The sequence below is a fragment of the Girardinichthys multiradiatus genome, chromosome 22, assembly GCF_021462225.1.
Source record: "Girardinichthys multiradiatus isolate DD_20200921_A chromosome 22, DD_fGirMul_XY1, whole genome shotgun sequence".
Classification (NCBI taxonomy): Eukaryota; Metazoa; Chordata; class Actinopteri; order Cyprinodontiformes; family Goodeidae; genus Girardinichthys; species Girardinichthys multiradiatus.
Window position 1 is genome coordinate 13,973,874 of NC_061814.1, and position 19,875 is coordinate 13,993,748.

The 19,875-nt window shown below is 38.6% G+C and overlaps 22 non-coding genes across 22 annotated transcripts; 1 reads left to right on the forward strand and 21 right to left on the reverse strand.

The window, feature by feature from the left end:
- Positions 1 to 575: 575 nt before the first annotated feature.
- Positions 576 to 648, forward strand: trnav-aac. Its single transcript has one exon. It is a non-coding gene; the product is annotated as a tRNA-Val (tRNA).
- An 838-nt stretch (positions 649 to 1,486) lies between these two features.
- Positions 1,487 to 1,559, reverse strand: trnav-aac. Its single transcript has one exon. It is a non-coding gene; the product is annotated as a tRNA-Val (tRNA).
- Positions 1,560 to 4,090: 2,531 nt separating this feature from the next.
- trnaq-uug lies at positions 4,091 to 4,162 on the reverse strand. Its single transcript has one exon. It is a non-coding gene; the product is annotated as a tRNA-Gln (tRNA).
- Positions 4,163 to 4,305: 143 nt separating this feature from the next.
- Positions 4,306 to 4,378, reverse strand: trnav-aac. Its single transcript has one exon. It is a non-coding gene; the product is annotated as a tRNA-Val (tRNA).
- A 1,113-nt stretch (positions 4,379 to 5,491) lies between these two features.
- Positions 5,492 to 5,564, reverse strand: trnav-aac. The gene has a single exon. It is a non-coding gene; the product is annotated as a tRNA-Val (tRNA).
- Positions 5,565 to 6,677: 1,113 nt separating this feature from the next.
- Positions 6,678 to 6,749, reverse strand: trnaq-uug. Its single transcript has one exon. It is a non-coding gene; the product is annotated as a tRNA-Gln (tRNA).
- A 143-nt stretch (positions 6,750 to 6,892) lies between these two features.
- On the reverse strand, positions 6,893 to 6,965 carry trnav-aac. The gene has a single exon. It is a non-coding gene; the product is annotated as a tRNA-Val (tRNA).
- Positions 6,966 to 8,078: 1,113 nt separating this feature from the next.
- On the reverse strand, positions 8,079 to 8,150 carry trnaq-uug. Its single transcript has one exon. It is a non-coding gene; the product is annotated as a tRNA-Gln (tRNA).
- A 143-nt stretch (positions 8,151 to 8,293) lies between these two features.
- trnav-aac lies at positions 8,294 to 8,366 on the reverse strand. The gene has a single exon. It is a non-coding gene; the product is annotated as a tRNA-Val (tRNA).
- A 2,531-nt stretch (positions 8,367 to 10,897) lies between these two features.
- trnaq-uug lies at positions 10,898 to 10,969 on the reverse strand. The gene has a single exon. It is a non-coding gene; the product is annotated as a tRNA-Gln (tRNA).
- Positions 10,970 to 11,112: 143 nt separating this feature from the next.
- On the reverse strand, positions 11,113 to 11,185 carry trnav-aac. The gene has a single exon. It is a non-coding gene; the product is annotated as a tRNA-Val (tRNA).
- Positions 11,186 to 12,298: 1,113 nt separating this feature from the next.
- trnav-aac lies at positions 12,299 to 12,371 on the reverse strand. Its single transcript has one exon. It is a non-coding gene; the product is annotated as a tRNA-Val (tRNA).
- Positions 12,372 to 13,484: 1,113 nt separating this feature from the next.
- Positions 13,485 to 13,556, reverse strand: trnaq-uug. The gene has a single exon. It is a non-coding gene; the product is annotated as a tRNA-Gln (tRNA).
- Positions 13,557 to 13,699: 143 nt separating this feature from the next.
- trnav-aac lies at positions 13,700 to 13,772 on the reverse strand. The gene has a single exon. It is a non-coding gene; the product is annotated as a tRNA-Val (tRNA).
- Positions 13,773 to 14,885: 1,113 nt separating this feature from the next.
- Positions 14,886 to 14,957, reverse strand: trnaq-uug. The gene has a single exon. It is a non-coding gene; the product is annotated as a tRNA-Gln (tRNA).
- A 143-nt stretch (positions 14,958 to 15,100) lies between these two features.
- Positions 15,101 to 15,173, reverse strand: trnav-aac. Its single transcript has one exon. It is a non-coding gene; the product is annotated as a tRNA-Val (tRNA).
- Positions 15,174 to 16,286: 1,113 nt separating this feature from the next.
- Positions 16,287 to 16,358, reverse strand: trnaq-uug. The gene has a single exon. It is a non-coding gene; the product is annotated as a tRNA-Gln (tRNA).
- A 142-nt stretch (positions 16,359 to 16,500) lies between these two features.
- Positions 16,501 to 16,573, reverse strand: trnav-aac. The gene has a single exon. It is a non-coding gene; the product is annotated as a tRNA-Val (tRNA).
- A 1,113-nt stretch (positions 16,574 to 17,686) lies between these two features.
- On the reverse strand, positions 17,687 to 17,758 carry trnaq-uug. The gene has a single exon. It is a non-coding gene; the product is annotated as a tRNA-Gln (tRNA).
- Positions 17,759 to 17,901: 143 nt separating this feature from the next.
- Positions 17,902 to 17,974, reverse strand: trnav-aac. Its single transcript has one exon. It is a non-coding gene; the product is annotated as a tRNA-Val (tRNA).
- Positions 17,975 to 19,087: 1,113 nt separating this feature from the next.
- Positions 19,088 to 19,159, reverse strand: trnaq-uug. The gene has a single exon. It is a non-coding gene; the product is annotated as a tRNA-Gln (tRNA).
- Positions 19,160 to 19,302: 143 nt separating this feature from the next.
- On the reverse strand, positions 19,303 to 19,375 carry trnav-aac. Its single transcript has one exon. It is a non-coding gene; the product is annotated as a tRNA-Val (tRNA).
- Between the last annotated feature and the right edge of the window lie 500 nt (positions 19,376 to 19,875).

A 19,875-nucleotide genomic window follows, 5' to 3' on the forward strand; every position in this document is an offset into this window, starting at 1 on the left:
GTCTCTCAGATACAGAATATGAGAATATGCTTGTTTCATTCCCCACTGCTTCAACTGTGTGTTTTAATAATTATTGCATGGATTACACATAAGGATATTTATTGTAACTTTTATGGAGTTAACTGTGAGCAGTTAATAAATGTTGCATGGATTACATGGAAAGATCTCACCTTATTTTGACAATATATACAATACATAGATAGAAAAAAGGATAACCACTAAACCTATTAAAACCAAACCCCACACCCAGCCGCTAAATTAATGGGTTCAATGGTAAGCACTCTAGACATTGGTGGTAAAGATTTCAGGTCTCACTTTAACCTGCAACTCATTCATGGTGTGTCAATGTAATTCCACACCGTGCTTTTGAACAACTTTCCAGTGTGATTGTCTGGGAATTAGTTGCCAAAGAAAATCCTTGGTGTATTATATCACAGTAAGGTGAACTTACTTACAATAGAGTGCCCAATATTTCACCTTGAAGAATACAGTAACAAAATTGGCAATGCAATTTTGCATATTGATAAAAGTGGGCTATACCGCACTTTGGATCTTGTGGGAGTTATGTAGCACTTGTTTCTGTAGTGTAGTGGTTATCACGTTTGCTTAACACGCAAAAGGTCTCTGGTTTGAAACCAGGCAGAAACAGTTTTTCCAGCTTTGATCTATTACAGAGTTATTCACATGAGATTTTGAATTTTAAACCAAACCCATATAAAATGTTAATTGTCCAGCAAACATATTCAAATTTAAGGATCCTTGAAAACCCTTCAACAAGCAAGGTGTTCCACGGTTCTGTGGTGTAGTGGTTATCACGTTTCCTTAACACGCAAAAGGTCTCTGGTCTGAAACCAGACAGAAACAGGTGTTTGGCTGGGTGTGGAGTTTGGTGTTAATAGGTTTAGTTGTTGTCCTTTGTTCTAGCTATGTATTGTTTATATACCACTAAGGCGTAGGATGGAGTTTTCCTTCAGCTTGTTCAATCTTCCGCAACAATTCTTTGCCTTCCCAGGTGTCGCACTATGGCATACCTGGGGACTTGCTAGACTGCCTGGCTGTGTAGGATGGTTAAGCTAAAGCATAATGTCAGTTATATGATCATTTTTCAATGTATTTAGATAGTTTTAAACATTTTCAGTAGACTCTACTCAAGTAATCTAAGAAATAACATTTGTCATGTTTATTGAAGGGAACATCAAGTTTCTTACACTCTTGTAAATGATGATTTCTTAGGAGTGTGAACTGGGCACATACTACTATAGGAGTTGAGCAGGTTCCACTGAGATTTGAACTCAGATCACTGGATTCAAAGTCCAGAGAGATAACCATTACACAACAGAACCAGGGAACACCTTGCTTGTTGAAGGGTTTTCAAGGATCCTTAAATTTGAATATGTCCGCTGGACGGTTAACATTTTATAGGGGTTTGGTTTAAAAGTCAACATCTCATGTGAATAACTCTGTAATAGATTAAAGCTGGAAAAAATGTTTCTGTCTGGGTTTGAACCAGAGACCTTTTGCGTGTTAAGCAAACATGATAACCACTACACTACAGAAACAAGCACGGCATAGTTCCCTCACGGTAAATGATCCACAGTGCGGTAAATCCTACGTTTATCTATACTCAAAATTGCATTGCCGATTTTGTTACTGTATTCTTCAAGGTGAAATATTAGGCACTCTATTGTCACACAGACCACATTCATTTGGAGATTAATAAACAGTCAAATTTCTGTTTCTAACTGTTTTCCAAAAGGATTCCATTTACGTATCAATCATACAAGAGAATAATTACTCTATAGAAAATTTTGCGTTGGGAAACACCTTAGGTAAAACATCAACAATTAAGTCAAGGCATCACTTCAATACAGGCTTAATAAAGTTCACCTTACTGTGATATAATACACCAAGGATTTTCTTTGGCACCTAATTCCCAGACAATCCAGGAGCATCCATGACTGAAAACAACTCCAAATCAAATTGTTTCTGCATTTTACCTGACAGATAAATAAAAGCACCACGACAACACCTAAACCAATGTATCCCTTTTATGTTCTTGGGGACCCCCCAAAAATGAGTCAAACCCTTTCCAGAGAACAACCTCACTTAAATTGACCTGCTCCTGCATGTGCACAGGAAAGTTGTTCAAAAGCACAGTCTGGAATTACATTGACACACCATGAATGAGTTGAAGGTTAAAGTGAGACCTGAAATCTTTGCAACCAATGTCTAGAGAGTGCTTACCATTGAACCTTGAAACCATTAGGTGTTTGGCTGGGTGTGGAGTTTGGTGTTAATAGGTTTAGTTGTTGTCCTTTGTTCTAGCTATGTATTGTTTATATACCACTAAGGCGTAGGATGGAGTTTTCCTTCAGCTTGTTCAATCTTCCGCAACAATTCTTTGCCTTCCCAGGTGTCGCACTATGGCATACAGGTCCTTCTCATAATATTAGCATATTGTGATAAAGTTAATTATTTTCCATAATGTCATCATGAAAATTTTACATTCATATATTATATATTCATTGCACACTAACTGAAATATTTCAGGTCTTTTATTGTCTTAATACGGATGATTTTGGCATACAGCTCATGAAAACCCAAAATTCCTATCTCACAAAATTAGCATATTTCATCCGACCAATAAAAGAAAAGTGTTTTTAATACAAAAAACATCAACCTTCAAATAATCATGTACTGTTATGCACTCAATACTTGGTCGGGAATCCTTTTGCAGAAATGACTGCTTCGATGCGGCGTGGCATGGAGACAATCAGCCTGTGGCACTGCTGAGGTCTTATGGAGGTCCAGGATGCTTCGATAGCGGCCTTTAGCTCATCCAGAGTGTTGGGTCTTGAGTCTCTCAACGTTCTCTTCACAATATCCCACAGATTCTCTATGGGGTTCAGGTCAGGAGAGTTGGCAGGCCAATTGAGCACAGTGATACCATGGTCAGTAAACCATTTACTTTTGGCACTGTGAGCAGGTGCCAGGTCGTGCTGAAAAATGAAATCTTCATCTCCATAAAGCTTTTCTGGCACCTTGATTTCCGAATGACATGCAGAATTTGCTTTCATCCGAAAAAAGAACTTTGGACCACTGAGAAACAGTCCAGTGCTGCTTCTCTGTAGCCCAGGTCAGGCGCTTCTGCCACTGTTTCTGGTTCAAAAGTGGCTTGACCTGGGGAATGCAGCACCTGTAGCCCATTTCCTGCACACGCCTGTGCACGGTGGCTCTGGATGTTTCTACTCCAGACTCAGTCCACTGCTTCCGCAGGTCCCCCAAGGTCTGGAATCGGCCCTTCTCCACAATCTTCCTCAGAGTCCGGTCACCTCTCCTCGTTGTGCAGCGTTTTCTGCCACACTTTTTCCTTCCCACAGACTTCCCACTGAGGTGCCTTGATACAGCACTCTGGGAACAGCCTATTCGTTCAGAAATTTCTTTCTGTGTCTTACCCTCTTGCTTGAGGGTGTCAATAGTGGCCTTCTGGACAGCAGTCAGGTCGGCAGTCTTACCCATGATTGGGGTTTTGAGTGATGAACCAGGTTGGGAGTTTTAAAGGCCTCAGGAATCTTTTGCAGGTGTTTAGAGTTAACTCGTTGATTCAGATGATTAGGTTCATAGCTCGTTTAGAGACCCTTTTAATGATATGCTAATTTTGTGAGATAGGAATTTTGGGTTTTCATGAGTTGTATGCCAAAATCATCCGTATTAAGACAATAAAAGACCTGAAATATTTCAGTTAGTGTGCAATGAATCTAAAATATATGAATGTTAAATTTTCATCATGACATTATGGAAAATAATTAACTTTATCACAATATGCTAATTGTTTGAGAAGGACCTGTACCTGGGGACTTGCTAGACTGCCTGGCTGTGTAGGATGGTTAAGCTAAAGCATAATGTCAGTTATATGATCATTTTTCAATGTATTTAGATAGTTTTAAACATTTTCAGTAGACTCTACCCAAGTAATCTAAGAAATAACATTTGTCATGTTTATTGAAGAGAACATCAAGTTTCTTACAGTCTTGTAAATGATGATTTCTTAGGAGTGTGAACTGGGCACATACTACTATAGGAGTTGAGCAGGTTCCACTGAGATTTGAACTCAGATCACTGGATTCAAAGTCCAGAGTGCTAACCATTACACCACAGAACCGTGGAAAACCTTACTTGTTGAAAGGTTTTCAAGGATCCTTAAATTTGAATATGTCCGCTGGACGGTTAACATTTTATAGGGGTTTGGTTTAAAAGTCAACATCTCATGTGAATAACTCTGTAATAGATTAAAGCTGGAAAAAATGTTTCTGTCTGGTTTTGAACCAGAGACCTTTTGCGTGTTAAGCAAACGTGATAACCACTACACTACAGAAACAAGCACGGCATAGCTCCCTCACGGTAAATGATCCAAAGTGCGGTAAATCCTACGTTTATCTATACGCAAAATTGCATTGCCGATTTTGTTACTGTATTCTTCAAGGTGAAATATTAGGCACTCTATTGTCACACAGACCACATTCATTTGGAGATTAATAAACAGTCAAATTTCTGTTTCTAACTGTTTTCCAAAAGGATTCCATTTACGTATCAATCATACAAGAGAATAATTACTCTATAGAAAAGTTTGCGTCGGGAAACACCTTAGGTGAAACATCAACAATTAAGTCAAGGCATCACTTCAATACAGGCTTAATAAAGTTCACCTTACTGTGATATAATACACCAAGGATTTTCTTTGGCACCTAATTCCCAGACAATCCAGGAGCATCCATGACTGAAAACAACTCCAAATCAAATTGTTTCTGCATTTTACCTGACAGATAAATAAAAGCACCACGACAACACCTAAACCAATGTATCCCTTTTATGTTCTTGGGGACCCCCCAAAAATGAGTCAAACCCTTTCCAGAGAACAACCTCACTTAAATTGACCTGCTCCTGCATGTGCACAGGAAAGTTGTTCAAAAGCACAGTCTGGAATTACATTGACACACCATGAATGAGTTGAAGGTTAAAGTGAGACCTGAAATCTTTGCAACCAATGTCTAGAGAGTGCTTACCATTGAACCTTGAAACCATTAGGTGTTTGGCTGGGTGTGGAGTTTGGTGTTAATAGGTTTAGTTGTTGTTCTTTGTTCTAGCTATGTATTGTTCATATACCACTAAGGCGTAGGATGGAGTTTTCCTTCAGCTTGTTCAATCTTCTGCAACAATTCTTTGCCTTCCCAGGTGTCGCACTATGGCATACCTGGGGACTTGCTAGACTGCCTGGCTGTGTAGGATGGTTAAGCTAAAGCATAATGTCAGTTATATGATCATTTTTCAATGTATTTAGATAGTTTTAAACATTTTCAGTAAACTATACCCAAGTAATCTAAGAAATAACATTTGTCATGTTTATTGAAGAGAACATGAAGTTCTCTAGGGGTTTGGTTTAAAAGTCAACATCTCATGTGAATAACTCTGTAATAGATTAAAGCTGAAAAACTGTTTCTGTCTGGTTTCGAACCAGAGACCTTTTGCGTGTTAAGCAAACGTGATAACCACCACACTACAGAAACAAGCACAGCATAGCTCCCTCAAGGTAAATGATCCAAAGTGCGGTAAATCCTACGTTTATCTATACGCAAAATTGCATTGCCGATTTTGTTACTGTATTCTTCAAGGTGAAATATTAGGCACTCTATTGTCACACAGACCACATTCATTTGGAGATTAATAAACAGTCAAATTTCTGTTTCTAACTGTTTTCCAAAAGGATTCCATTTACGTATCAATCATACAAGAGAATAATTACTCTATAGAAAAGTTTGCGTCGGGAAACACCTTAGGTGAAACATCAACAATTAAGTCAAGGCATCACTTCAATACAGGCTTAATAAAGTTCACCTTACTGTGATATAATACACCAAGGATTTTCTTTGGCACCTAATTCCCAGACAATCCAGGAGCATCCATGACTGAAAACAACTCCAAATCAAATTGTTTCTGCATTTTACCTGACAGATAAATAAAAGCACCACGACAACACCTAAACCAATGTATCCCTTTTATGTTCTTGGGGACCCCCCAAAAATGAGTCAAACCCTTTCCAGAGAACAACCTCACTTAAATTGACCTGCTCCTGCATGTGCACAGGAAAGTTGTTCAAAAGCACAGTCTGGAATTACATTGACACACCATGAATGAGTTGAAGGTTAAAGTGAGACCTGAAATCTTTGCAACCAATGTCTAGAGAGTGCTTACCATTGAACCTTGAAACCATTAGGTGTTTGGCTGGGTGTGGAGTTTGGTGTTAATAGGTTTAGTTGTTGTCCTTTGTTCTAGCTATGTATTGTTCATATACCACTAAGGCGTAGGATGGAGTTTTCCTTCAGCTTGTTCAATCTTCTGCAACAATTCTTTGCCTTCCCAGGTGTCGCACTATGGCATACCTGGGGACTTGCTAGACTGCCTGGCTGTGTAGGATGGTTAAGCTAAAGCATAATGTCAGTTATATGATCATTTTTCAATGTATTTAGATAGTTTTAAACATTTTCAGTAGACTCTACCCAAGTAATCTAAGAAATAACATTTGTCATGTTTATTGAAGAGAACATCAAGTTTCTTACACTCTTGTAAATGACGATTTCTTAGGAGTGTGAACTGGGCACATACTACTATAGGAGTTGAGCAGGTTCCACTGAGATTTGAACTCAGATCACTGGATTCAAAGTCCAGAGTGCTAACCATTACACCACAGAACTGTGGAACACCTTGCTTGTTGAAGGGTTTTCAAGGATCCTTAAATTTGAATATGTCCGCTGGACGGTTAACATTTTATAGGGGTTTGGTTTAAAAGTCAACATCTTATGTGAATAACTCTGTAATAGATTAAAGCTGGAAAAAATGATTCTGTCTGGTTTTGAACCAGAGACCTTTTGCGTGTTAAGCAAACGTGATACCCACTACACTACAGAAACAAGCACGGCATAGCTCCCTCACGGTAAATGATCCAAAGTGCGGTAAATCCTACGTTTATCTATACGCAAAATTGCATTGCCGATTTTGTTACTGTATTCTTCAAGGTAAAATATTAGGCACTCTATTGTCACACAGACCACATTCATTTGGAGATTAATAAACAGTCAAATTTCTGTTTCTAACTGTTTTCCAAAAGGATTCCATTTACGTATCAATCATACAAGAGAATAATTACTCTATAGAAAAGTTTGCGTCGGGAAACACCTTAGGTGAAACATCAACAATTAAGTCAAGGCATCACTTCAATACAGGCTTAATAAAGTTCACCTTACTGTGATATAATACACCAAGGATTTTCTTTGGCACCTAATTCCCAGACAATCCAGGTGCATCCATGACTGAAAACAACTACAAATCAAATTGTTTCTGCATTTTACCTGACAGATAAATAAAAGCACCACGACAACACCTAAACCAATGTATCCCTTTTATGTTCTTGGGGACCCCCCAAAAATGAGTCAAACCCTTTCCAGAGAACAACCTCACTTAAATTGACCTGCTCCTGCATGTGCACAGGAAAGTTGTTCAAAAGCACAGTCTGGAATTACATTGACACACCATGAATGAGTTGAAGGTTAAAGTGAGACCTGAAATCTTTGCAACCAATGTCTAGAGAGTGCTTACCATTGAACCTTGAAACCATTAGGTGTTTGGCTGGGTGTGGAGTTTGGTGTTAATAGGTTTAGTTGTTGTCCTTTGTTCTAGCTATGTATTGTTCATATACCACTAAGGCGTAGGATGGAGTTTTCCTTCAGCTTGTTCAATCTTCTGCAACAATTCTTTGCCTTCCCAGGTGTCGCACTATGGCATACCTGGGGACTTGCTAGACTGCCTGGCTGTGTAGGATGGTTAAGCTAAAGCATAATGTCAGTTATATGATCATTTTTCAATGTATTTAGATAGTTTTAAACATTTTCAGTAGACTCTACCCAAGTAATCTAAGAAATAACATTTGTCATGTTTATTGAAGAGAACATCAAGTTTCTTACACTCTTGTAAATGACGATTTCTTAGGAGTGTGAACTGGGCACATACTACTATAGGAGTTGAGCAGGTTCCACTGAGATTTGAACTCAGATCACTGGATTCAAAGTCCAGAGTGCTAACCATTACACCACAGAACTGTGGAACACCTTGCTTGTTGAAGGGTTTTCAAGGATCCTTAAATTTGAATATGTCCGCTGGACGGTTAACATTTTATAGGGGTTTGGTTTAAAAGTCAACATCTTATGTGAATAACTCTGTAATAGATTAAAGCTGGAAAAAATGATTCTGTCTGGTTTTGAACCAGAGACCTTTTGCGTGTTAAGCAAACGTGATACCCACTACACTACAGAAACAAGCACGGCATAGCTCCCTCACGGTAAATGATCCAAAGTGCGGTAAATCCTACGTTTATCTATACGCAAAATTGCATTGCCGATTTTGTTACTGTATTCTTCAAGGTAAAATATTAGGCACTCTATTGTCACACAGACCACATTCATTTGGAGATTAATAAACAGTCAAATTTCTGTTTCTAACTGTTTTCCAAAAGGATTCCATTTACGTATCAATCATACAAGAGAATAATTACTCTATAGAAAAGTTTGCGTCGGGAAACACCTTAGGTGAAACATCAACAATTAAGTCAAGGCATCACTTCAATACAGGCTTAATAAAGTTCACCTTACTGTGATATAATACACCAAGGATTTTCTTTGGCACCTAATTCCCAGACAATCCAGGTGCATCCATGACTGAAAACAACTCCAAATCAAATTGTTTCTGCATTTTACCTGACAGATAAATAAAAGCACCACGACAACACCTAAACCAATGTATCCCTTTTATGTTCTTGGGGACCCCCCAAAAATGAGTCAAACCCTTTCCAGAGAACAACCTCACTTAAATTGACCTGCTCCTGCATGTGCACAGGAAAGTTGTTCAAAAGCACAGTCTGGAATTACATTGACACACCATGAATGAGTTGAAGGTTAAAGTGAGACCTGAAATCTTTGCAACCAATGTCTAGAGAGTGCTTACCATTGAACCTTGAAACCATTAGGTGTTTGGCTGGGTGTGGAGTTTGGTGTTAATAGGTTTAGTTGTTGTCCTTTGTTCTAGCTATGTATTGTTTATATACCACTAAGGCGTAGGATGGAGTTTTCCTTCAGCTTGTTCAATCTTCCGCAACAATTCTTTGCCTTCCCAGGTGTCGCACTATGGCATACAGGTCCTTCTCATAATATTAGCATATTGTGATAAAGTTAATTATTTTCCATAATGTCATCATGAAAATTTTACATTCATATATTATATATTCATTGCACACTAACTGAAATATTTCAGGTCTTTTATTGTCTTAATACGGATGATTTTGGCATACAGCTCATGAAAACCCAAAATTCCTATCTCACAAAATTAGCATATTTCATCCGACCAATAAAAGAAAAGTGTTTTTAATACAAAAAACATCAACCTTCAAATAATCATGTACTGTTATGCACTCAATACTTGGTCGGGAATCCTTTTGCAGAAATGACTGCTTCGATGCGGCGTGGCATGGAGACAATCAGCCTGTGGCACTGCTGAGGTCTTATGGAGGTCCAGGATGCTTCGATAGCGGCCTTTAGCTCATCCAGAGTGTTGGGTCTTGAGTCTCTCAACGTTCTCTTCACAATATCCCACAGATTCTCTATGGGGTTCAGGTCAGGAGAGTTGGCAGGCCAATTGAGCACAGTGATACCATGGTCAGTAAACCATTTACTTTTGGCACTGTGAGCAGGTGCCAGGTCGTGCTGAAAAATGAAATCTTCATCTCCATAAAGCTTTTCTGGCACCTTGATTTCCGAATGACATGCAGAATTTGCTTTCATCCGAAAAAAGAACTTTGGACCACTGAGAAACAGTCCAGTGCTGCTTCTCTGTAGCCCAGGTCAGGCGCTTCTGCCACTGTTTCTGGTTCAAAAGTGGCTTGACCTGGGGAATGCAGCACCTGTAGCCCATTTCCTGCACACGCCTGTGCACGGTGGCTCTGGATGTTTCTACTCCAGACTCAGTCCACTGCTTCCGCAGGTCCCCCAAGGTCTGGAATCGGCCCTTCTCCACAATCTTCCTCAGAGTCCGGTCACCTCTCCTCGTTGTGCAGCGTTTTCTGCCACACTTTTTCCTTCCCACAGACTTCCCACTGAGGTGCCTTGATACAGCACTCTGGGAACAGCCTATTCGTTCAGAAATTTCTTTCTGTGTCTTACCCTCTTGCTTGAGGGTGTCAATAGTGGCCTTCTGGACAGCAGTCAGGTCGGCAGTCTTACCCATGATTGGGGTTTTGAGTGATGAACCAGGTTGGGAGTTTTAAAGGCCTCAGGAATCTTTTGCAGGTGTTTAGAGTTAACTCGTTGATTCAGATGATTAGGTTCATAGCTCGTTTAGAGACCCTTTTAATGATATGCTAATTTTGTGAGATAGGAATTTTGGGTTTTCATGAGTTGTATGCCAAAATCATCCGTATTAAGACAATAAAAGACCTGAAATATTTCAGTTAGTGTGCAATGAATCTAAAATATATGAATGTTAAATTTTCATCATGACATTATGGAAAATAATTAACTTTATCACAATATGCTAATTGTTTGAGAAGGACCTGTACCTGGGGACTTGCTAGACTGCCTGGCTGTGTAGGATGGTTAAGCTAAAGCATAATGTCAGTTATATGATCATTTTTCAATGTATTTAGATAGTTTTAAACATTTTCAGTAGACTCTACCCAAGTAATCTAAGAAATAACATTTGTCATGTTTATTGAAGAGAACATCAAGTTTCTTACAGTCTTGTAAATGATGATTTCTTAGGAGTGTGAACTGGGCACATACTACTATAGGAGTTGAGCAGGTTCCACTGAGATTTGAACTCAGATCACTGGATTCAAAGTCCAGAGTGCTAACCATTACACCACAGAACCGTGGAAAACCTTACTTGTTGAAAGGTTTTCAAGGATCCTTAAATTTGAATATGTCCGCTGGACGGTTAACATTTTATAGGGGTTTGGTTTAAAAGTCAACATCTCATGTGAATAACTCTGTAATAGATTAAAGCTGGAAAAAATGTTTCTGTCTGGTTTTGAACCAGAGACCTTTTGCGTGTTAAGCAAACGTGATAACCACTACACTACAGAAACAAGCACGGCATAGCTCCCTCACGGTAAATGATCCAAAGTGCGGTAAATCCTACGTTTATCTATACGCAAAATTGCATTGCCGATTTTGTTACTGTATTCTTCAAGGTGAAATATTAGGCACTCTATTGTCACACAGACCACATTCATTTGGAGATTAATAAACAGTCAAATTTCTGTTTCTAACTGTTTTCCAAAAGGATTCCATTTACGTATCAATCATACAAGAGAATAATTACTCTATAGAAAAGTTTGCGTCGGGAAACACCTTAGGTGAAACATCAACAATTAAGTCAAGGCATCACTTCAATACAGGCTTAATAAAGTTCACCTTACTGTGATATAATACACCAAGGATTTTCTTTGGCACCTAATTCCCAGACAATCCAGGAGCATCCATGACTGAAAACAACTCCAAATCAAATTGTTTCTGCATTTTACCTGACAGATAAATAAAAGCACCACGACAACACCTAAACCAATGTATCCCTTTTATGTTCTTGGGGACCCCCCAAAAATGAGTCAAACCCTTTCCAGAGAACAACCTCACTTAAATTGACCTGCTCCTGCATGTGCACAGGAAAGTTGTTCAAAAGCACAGTCTGGAATTACATTGACACACCATGAATGAGTTGAAGGTTAAAGTGAGACCTGAAATCTTTGCAACCAATGTCTAGAGAGTGCTTACCATTGAACCTTGAAACCATTAGGTGTTTGGCTGGGTGTGGAGTTTGGTGTTAATAGGTTTAGTTGTTGTTCTTTGTTCTAGCTATGTATTGTTCATATACCACTAAGGCGTAGGATGGAGTTTTCCTTCAGCTTGTTCAATCTTCTGCAACAATTCTTTGCCTTCCCAGGTGTCGCACTATGGCATACCTGGGGACTTGCTAGACTGCCTGGCTGTGTAGGATGGTTAAGCTAAAGCATAATGTCAGTTATATGATCATTTTTCAATGTATTTAGATAGTTTTAAACATTTTCAGTAAACTATACCCAAGTAATCTAAGAAATAACATTTGTCATGTTTATTGAAGAGAACATGAAGTTCTCTAGGGGTTTGGTTTAAAAGTCAACATCTCATGTGAATAACTCTGTAATAGATTAAAGCTGAAAAACTGTTTCTGTCTGGTTTCGAACCAGAGACCTTTTGCGTGTTAAGCAAACGTGATAACCACCACACTACAGAAACAAGCACAGCATAGCTCCCTCAAGGTAAATGATCCAAAGTGCGGTAAATCCTACGTTTATCTATACGCAAAATTGCATTGCCGATTTTGTTACTGTATTCTTCAAGGTGAAATATTAGGCACTCTATTGTCACACAGACCACATTCATTTGGAGATTAATAAACAGTCAAATTTCTGTTTCTAACTGTTTTCCAAAAGGATTCCATTTACGTATCAATCATACAAGAGAATAATTACTCTATAGAAAAGTTTGCGTCGGGAAACACCTTAGGTGAAACATCAACAATTAAGTCAAGGCATCACTTCAATACAGGCTTAATAAAGTTCACCTTACTGTGATATAATACACCAAGGATTTTCTTTGGCACCTAATTCCCAGACAATCCAGGAGCATCCATGACTGAAAACAACTCCAAATCAAATTGTTTCTGCATTTTACCTGACAGATAAATAAAAGCACCACGACAACACCTAAACCAATGTATCCCTTTTATGTTCTTGGGGACCCCCCAAAAATGAGTCAAACCCTTTCCAGAGAACAACCTCACTTAAATTGACCTGCTCCTGCATGTGCACAGGAAAGTTGTTCAAAAGCACAGTCTGGAATTACATTGACACACCATGAATGAGTTGAAGGTTAAAGTGAGACCTGAAATCTTTGCAACCAATGTCTAGAGAGTGCTTACCATTGAACCTTGAAACCATTAGGTGTTTGGCTGGGTGTGGAGTTTGGTGTTAATAGGTTTAGTTGTTGTCCTTTGTTCTAGCTATGTATTGTTCATATACCACTAAGGCGTAGGATGGAGTTTTCCTTCAGCTTGTTCAATCTTCTGCAACAATTCTTTGCCTTCCCAGGTGTCGCACTATGGCATACCTGGGGACTTGCTAGACTGCCTGGCTGTGTAGGATGGTTAAGCTAAAGCATAATGTCAGTTATATGATCATTTTTCAATGTATTTAGATAGTTTTAAACATTTTCAGTAGACTCTACCCAAGTAATCTAAGAAATAACATTTGTCATGTTTATTGAAGAGAACATCAAGTTTCTTACACTCTTGTAAATGACGATTTCTTAGGAGTGTGAACTGGGCACATACTACTATAGGAGTTGAGCAGGTTCCACTGAGATTTGAACTCAGATCACTGGATTCAAAGTCCAGAGTGCTAACCATTACACCACAGAACTGTGGAACACCTTGCTTGTTGAAGGGTTTTCAAGGATCCTTAAATTTGAATATGTCCGCTGGACGGTTAACATTTTATAGGGGTTTGGTTTAAAAGTCAACATCTTATGTGAATAACTCTGTAATAGATTAAAGCTGGAAAAAATGATTCTGTCTGGTTTTGAACCAGAGACCTTTTGCGTGTTAAGCAAACGTGATACCCACTACACTACAGAAACAAGCACGGCATAGCTCCCTCACGGTAAATGATCCAAAGTGCGGTAAATCCTACGTTTATCTATACGCAAAATTGCATTGCCGATTTTGTTACTGTATTCTTCAAGGTAAAATATTAGGCACTCTATTGTCACACAGACCACATTCATTTGGAGATTAATAAACAGTCAAATTTCTGTTTCTAACTGTTTTCCAAAAGGATTCCATTTACGTATCAATCATACAAGAGAATAATTACTCTATAGAAAAGTTTGCGTCGGGAAACACCTTAGGTGAAACATCAACAATTAAGTCAAGGCATCACTTCAATACAGGCTTAATAAAGTTCACCTTACTGTGATATAATACACCAAGGATTTTCTTTGGCACCTAATTCCCAGACAATCCAGGTGCATCCATGACTGAAAACAACTACAAATCAAATTGTTTCTGCATTTTACCTGACAGATAAATAAAAGCACCACGACAACACCTAAACCAATGTATCCCTTTTATGTTCTTGGGGACCCCCCAAAAATGAGTCAAACCCTTTCCAGAGAACAACCTCACTTAAATTGACCTGCTCCTGCATGTGCACAGGAAAGTTGTTCAAAAGCACAGTCTGGAATTACATTGACACACCATGAATGAGTTGAAGGTTAAAGTGAGACCTGAAATCTTTGCAACCAATGTCTAGAGAGTGCTTACCATTGAACCTTGAAACCATTAGGTGTTTGGCTGGGTGTGGAGTTTGGTGTTAATAGGTTTAGTTGTTGTCCTTTGTTCTAGCTATGTATTGTTCATATACCACTAAGGCGTAGGATGGAGTTTTCCTTCAGCTTGTTCAATCTTCTGCAACAATTCTTTGCCTTCCCAGGTGTCGCACTATGGCATACCTGGGGACTTGCTAGACTGCCTGGCTGTGTAGGATGGTTAAGCTAAAGCATAACGTCAGTTATATGATCATTTTTCAATGTATTTAGATAGTTTTAAACATTTTCAGTAGACTCTACCCAAGTAATCTAAGAAATAACATTTGTCATGTTTATTGAAGAGAACATCAAGTTTCTTACACTCTTGTAAATGACGATTTCTTAGGAGTGTGAACTGGGCACATACTACTATAGGAGTTGAGCAGGTTCCACTGAGATTTGAACTCAGATCACTGGATTCAAAGTCCAGAGTGCTAACCATTACACCACAGAACTGTGGAACACCTTGCTTGTTGAAGGGTTTTCAAGGATCCTTAAATTTGAATATGTCCGCTGGACGGTTAACATTTTATAGGGGTTTGGTTTAAAAGTCAACATCTTATGTGAATAACTCTGTAATAGATTAAAGCTGGAAAAAATGATTCTGTCTGGTTTTGAACCAGAGACCTTTTGCGTGTTAAGCAAACGTGATACCCACTACACTACAGAAACAAGCACGGCATAGCTCCCTCACGGTAAATGATCCAAAGTGCGGTAAATCCTACGTTTATCTATACGCAAAATTGCATTGCCGATTTTGTTACTGTATTCTTCAAGGTAAAATATTAGGCACTCTATTGTCACACAGACCACATTCATTTGGAGATTAATAAACAGTCAAATTTCTGTTTCTAACTGTTTTCCAAAAGGATTCCATTTACGTATCAATCATACAAGAGAATAATTACTCTATAGAAAAGTTTGCGTCGGGAAACACCTTAGGTGAAACATCAACAATTAAGTCAAGGCATCACTTCAATACAGGCTTAATAAAGTTCACCTTACTGTGATATAATACACCAAGGATTTTCTTTGGCACCTAATTCCCAGACAATCCAGGTGCATCCATGACTGAAAACAACTCCAAATCAAATTGTTTCTGCATTTTACCTGACAGATAAATAAAAGCACCACGACAACACCTAAACCAATGTATCCCTTTTATGTTCTTGGGGACCCCCCAAAAATGAGTCAAACCCTTTCCAGAGAACAACCTCACTTAAATTGACCTGCTCCTGCATGTGCACAGGAAAGTTGTTCAAAAGCACAGTCTGGAATTACATTGACACACCATGAATGAGTTGAAGGTTAAAGTGAGACCTGAAATCTTTGCAACCAATGTCTAGAGAGTGCTTACCATTGAACCTTGAAACCATTAGGTGTTTGGCTGGGTGTGGAGTTTGGTGTTAATAGGTTTAGTTGTTGTCCTTTGTTCTAGCTATGTATTGTTCATATACCACTAAGGCGTAGGATGGAGTTTTCCTTCAGCTTGTTCAATCTTCTGCAACAATTCTTTGCCTTCCCAGGTGTCGCACTATGGCATACCTGGGGACTTGCTAGACTGCCTGGCTGTGTAGGATGGTTAAGCTAAAGCATAATGTCAGTTATATGATCATTTTTCAATGTATTTAGATAGTTTTAAACATTTTCAGTAGACTCTACCCAAGTAATCTAAGAAATAACATTTGTCATGTTTATTGAAGAGAACATCAAGTTTCTTACACTCTTGTAAATGACGATTTCTTAGGAGTGTGAACTGGGCACATACTACTATAGGAGTTGAGCAGGTTCCACTGAGATTTGAACTCAGATCACTGGATTCAAAGTCCAGAGTGCTAACCATTACACCACAGAACCGTGGAACACCTTGCTTGTTGAAGGGTTTTCAAGGATCCTTAAATTTGAATATGTCCGCTGGACGGTTAACATTTTATAGGGGTTTGGTTTAAAAGTCAACATCTCATGTGAATAACTCTGTAATAGATTAAAGCTGAAAAACTGTTTCTGTCTGGTTTCGAACCAGAGACCTTTTGCGTGTTAAGCAAACGTGATAACCACCACACTACAGAAACAAGCACAGCATAGCTCCCTCAAGGTAAATGATCCAAAGTGCGGTAAATCCTACGTTTATCTATACGCAAAATTGCATTGCCGATTTTGTTACTGTATTCTTCAAGGTGAAATATTAGGCACTCTATTGTCACACAGACCACATTCATTTGGAGATTAATAAACAGTCAAATTTCTGTTTCTAACTGTTTTCCAAAAGGATTCCATTTACGTATCAATCATACAAGAGAATAATTACTCTATAGAAAAGTTTGCGTCGGGAAACACCTTAGGTGAAACATCAACAATTAAGTCAAGGCATCACTTCAATACAGGCTTAATAAAGTTCACCTTACTGTGATATAATACACCAAGGATTTTCTTTGGCACCTAATTCCCAGACAATCCAGGAGCATCCATGACTGAAAACAACTCCAAATCAAATTGTTTCTGCATTTTACCTGACAGATAAATAAAAGCACCACGACAACACCTAAACCAATGTATCCCTTTTATGTTCTTGGGGACCCCCCAAAAATGAGTCAAACCCTTTCCAGAGAACAACCTCACTTAAATTGACCTGCTCCTGCATGTGCACAGGAAAGTTGTTCAAAAGCACAGTCTGGAATTACATTGACACACCATGAATGAGTTGAAGGTTAAAGTGAGACCTGAAATCTTTGCAACCAATGTCTAGAGAGTGCTTACCATTGAACCTTGAAACCATTAGGTGTTTGGCTGGGTGTGGAGTTTGGTGTTAATAGGTTTAGTTGTTGTCCTTTGTTCTAGCTATGTATTGTTCATATACCACTAAGGCGTAGGATGGAGTTTTCCTTCAGCTTGTTCAATCTTCTGCAACAATTCTTTGCCTTCCCAGGTGTCGCACTATGGCATACCTGGGGACTTGCTAGACTGCCTGGCTGTGTAGGATGGTTAAGCTAAAGCATAATGTCAGTTATATGATCATTTTTCAATGTATTTAGATAGTTTTAAACATTTTCAGTAGACTCTACCCAAGTAATCTAAGAAATAACATTTGTCATGTTTATTGAAGAGAACATCAAGTTTCTTACACTCTTGTAAATGACGATTTCTTAGGAGTGTGAACTGGGCACATACTACTATAGGAGTTGAGCAGGTTCCACTGAGATTTGAACTCAGATCACTGGATTCAAAGTCCAGAGTGCTAACCATTACACCACAGAACTGTGGAACACCTTGCTTGTTGAAGGGTTTTCAAGGATCCTTAAATTTGAATATGTCCGCTGGACGGTTAACATTTTATAGGGGTTTGGTTTAAAAGTCAACATCTTATGTGAATAACTCTGTAATAGATTAAAGCTGGAAAAAATGATTCTGTCTGGTTTTGAACCAGAGACCTTTTGCGTGTTAAGCAAACGTGATACCCACTACACTACAGAAACAAGCACGGCATAGCTCCCTCACGGTAAATGATCCAAAGTGCGGTAAATCCTACGTTTATCTATACGCAAAATTGCATTGCCGATTTTGTTACTGTATTCTTCAAGGTAAAATATTAGGCACTCTATTGTCACACAGACCACATTCATTTGGAGATTAATAAACAGTCAAATTTCTGTTTCTAACTGTTTTCCAAAAGGATTCCATTTACGTATCAATCATACAAGAGAATAATTACTCTATAGAAAAGTTTGCGTCGGGAAACACCTTAGGTGAAACATCAACAATTAAGTCAAGGCATCACTTCAATACAGGCTTAATAAAGTTCACCTTACTGTGATATAATACACCAAGGATTTTCTTTGGCACCTAATTCCCAGACAATCCAGGTGCATCCATGACTGAAAACAACTCCAAATCAAATTGTTTCTGCATTTTACCTGACAGATAAATAAAAGCACCACGACAACACCTAAACCAATGTATCCCTTTTATGTTCTTGGGGACCCCCCAAAAATGAGTCAAACCCTTTCCAGAGAACAACCTCACTTAAATTGACCTGCTCCTGCATGTGCACAGGAAAGTTGTTCAAAAGCACAGTCTGGAATTACATTGACACACCATGAATGAGTTGAAGGTTAAAGTGAGACCTGAAATCTTTGCAACCAATGTCTAGAGAGTGCTTACCATTGAACCTTGAAACCATTAGGTGTTTGGCTGGGTGTGGAGTTTGGTGTTAATAGGTTTAGTTGTTGTCCTTTGTTCTAGCTATGTATTGTTCATATACCACTAAGGCGTAGGATGGAGTTTTCCTTCAGCTTGTTCAATCTTCTGCAACAATTCTTTGCCTTCCCAGGTGTCGCACTATGGCATACCTGGGGACTTGCTAGACTGCCTGGCTGTGTAGGATGGTTAAGCTAAAGCATAATGTCAGTTATATGATCATTTTTCAATGTATTTAGATAGTTTTAAACATTTTCAGTAGACTCTACCCAAGTAATCTAAGAAATAACATTTGTCATGTTTATTGAAGAGAACATCAAGTTTCTTACACTCTTGTAAATGATGATTTTTTAGGAGTGTGAACTGGACACATACTACTATAGGAGTTGAGCAGGTTCCACTGAGATTTGAACTCAGATCACTGGATTCAAAGTCCAGAGTGCTAACCATTACACCACAGAACCTTGGAACACCTTGCTTGTTGAAGGGTTTTCAAGGATCCTTAAATTTGAATATGTCCGCTGGACGGTTAACATTTTATAGGGGTTTGGTTTAAAAGTCAACATCTTATGTGAATAACTCTGTAATAGATTAAAGCTGGAAAAAATGTTTCTGTCTGGTTTTGAACCAGAGACCTTTTGCGTGTTAAGCAAACGTGATACCCACTACACTACAGAAACAAGCACGGCATAGCTCCCTCACGGTAAATGATCCAAAGTGCGGTAAATCCTACGTTTATCTATACGCAAAATTGCATTGCCGATTTTGTTACTGTATTCTTCAAGGTAAAATATTAGGCACTCTATTGTCACACAGACCACATTCATTTGGAGATTAATAAACAGTCAAATTTCTGTTTCTAACTGTTTTCCAAAAGGATTCCATTTACGTATCAATCATACAAGAGAATAATTACTCTATAGAAAAGTTTGCGTCGGGAAACACCTTAGGTGAAACATCAACAATTAAGTCAAGGCATCACTTCAATACAGGCTTAATAAAGTTCACCTTACTGTGATATAATACACCAAGGATTTTCTTTGGCACCTAATTCCCAGACAATCCAGGAGCATCCATGACTGAAAACAACTCCAAATCAAATTGTTTCTGCATTTTACCTGACAGATAAATAAAAGCACCACGACAACACCTAAGCCAATGTATCCCTTTTATGTTCTTG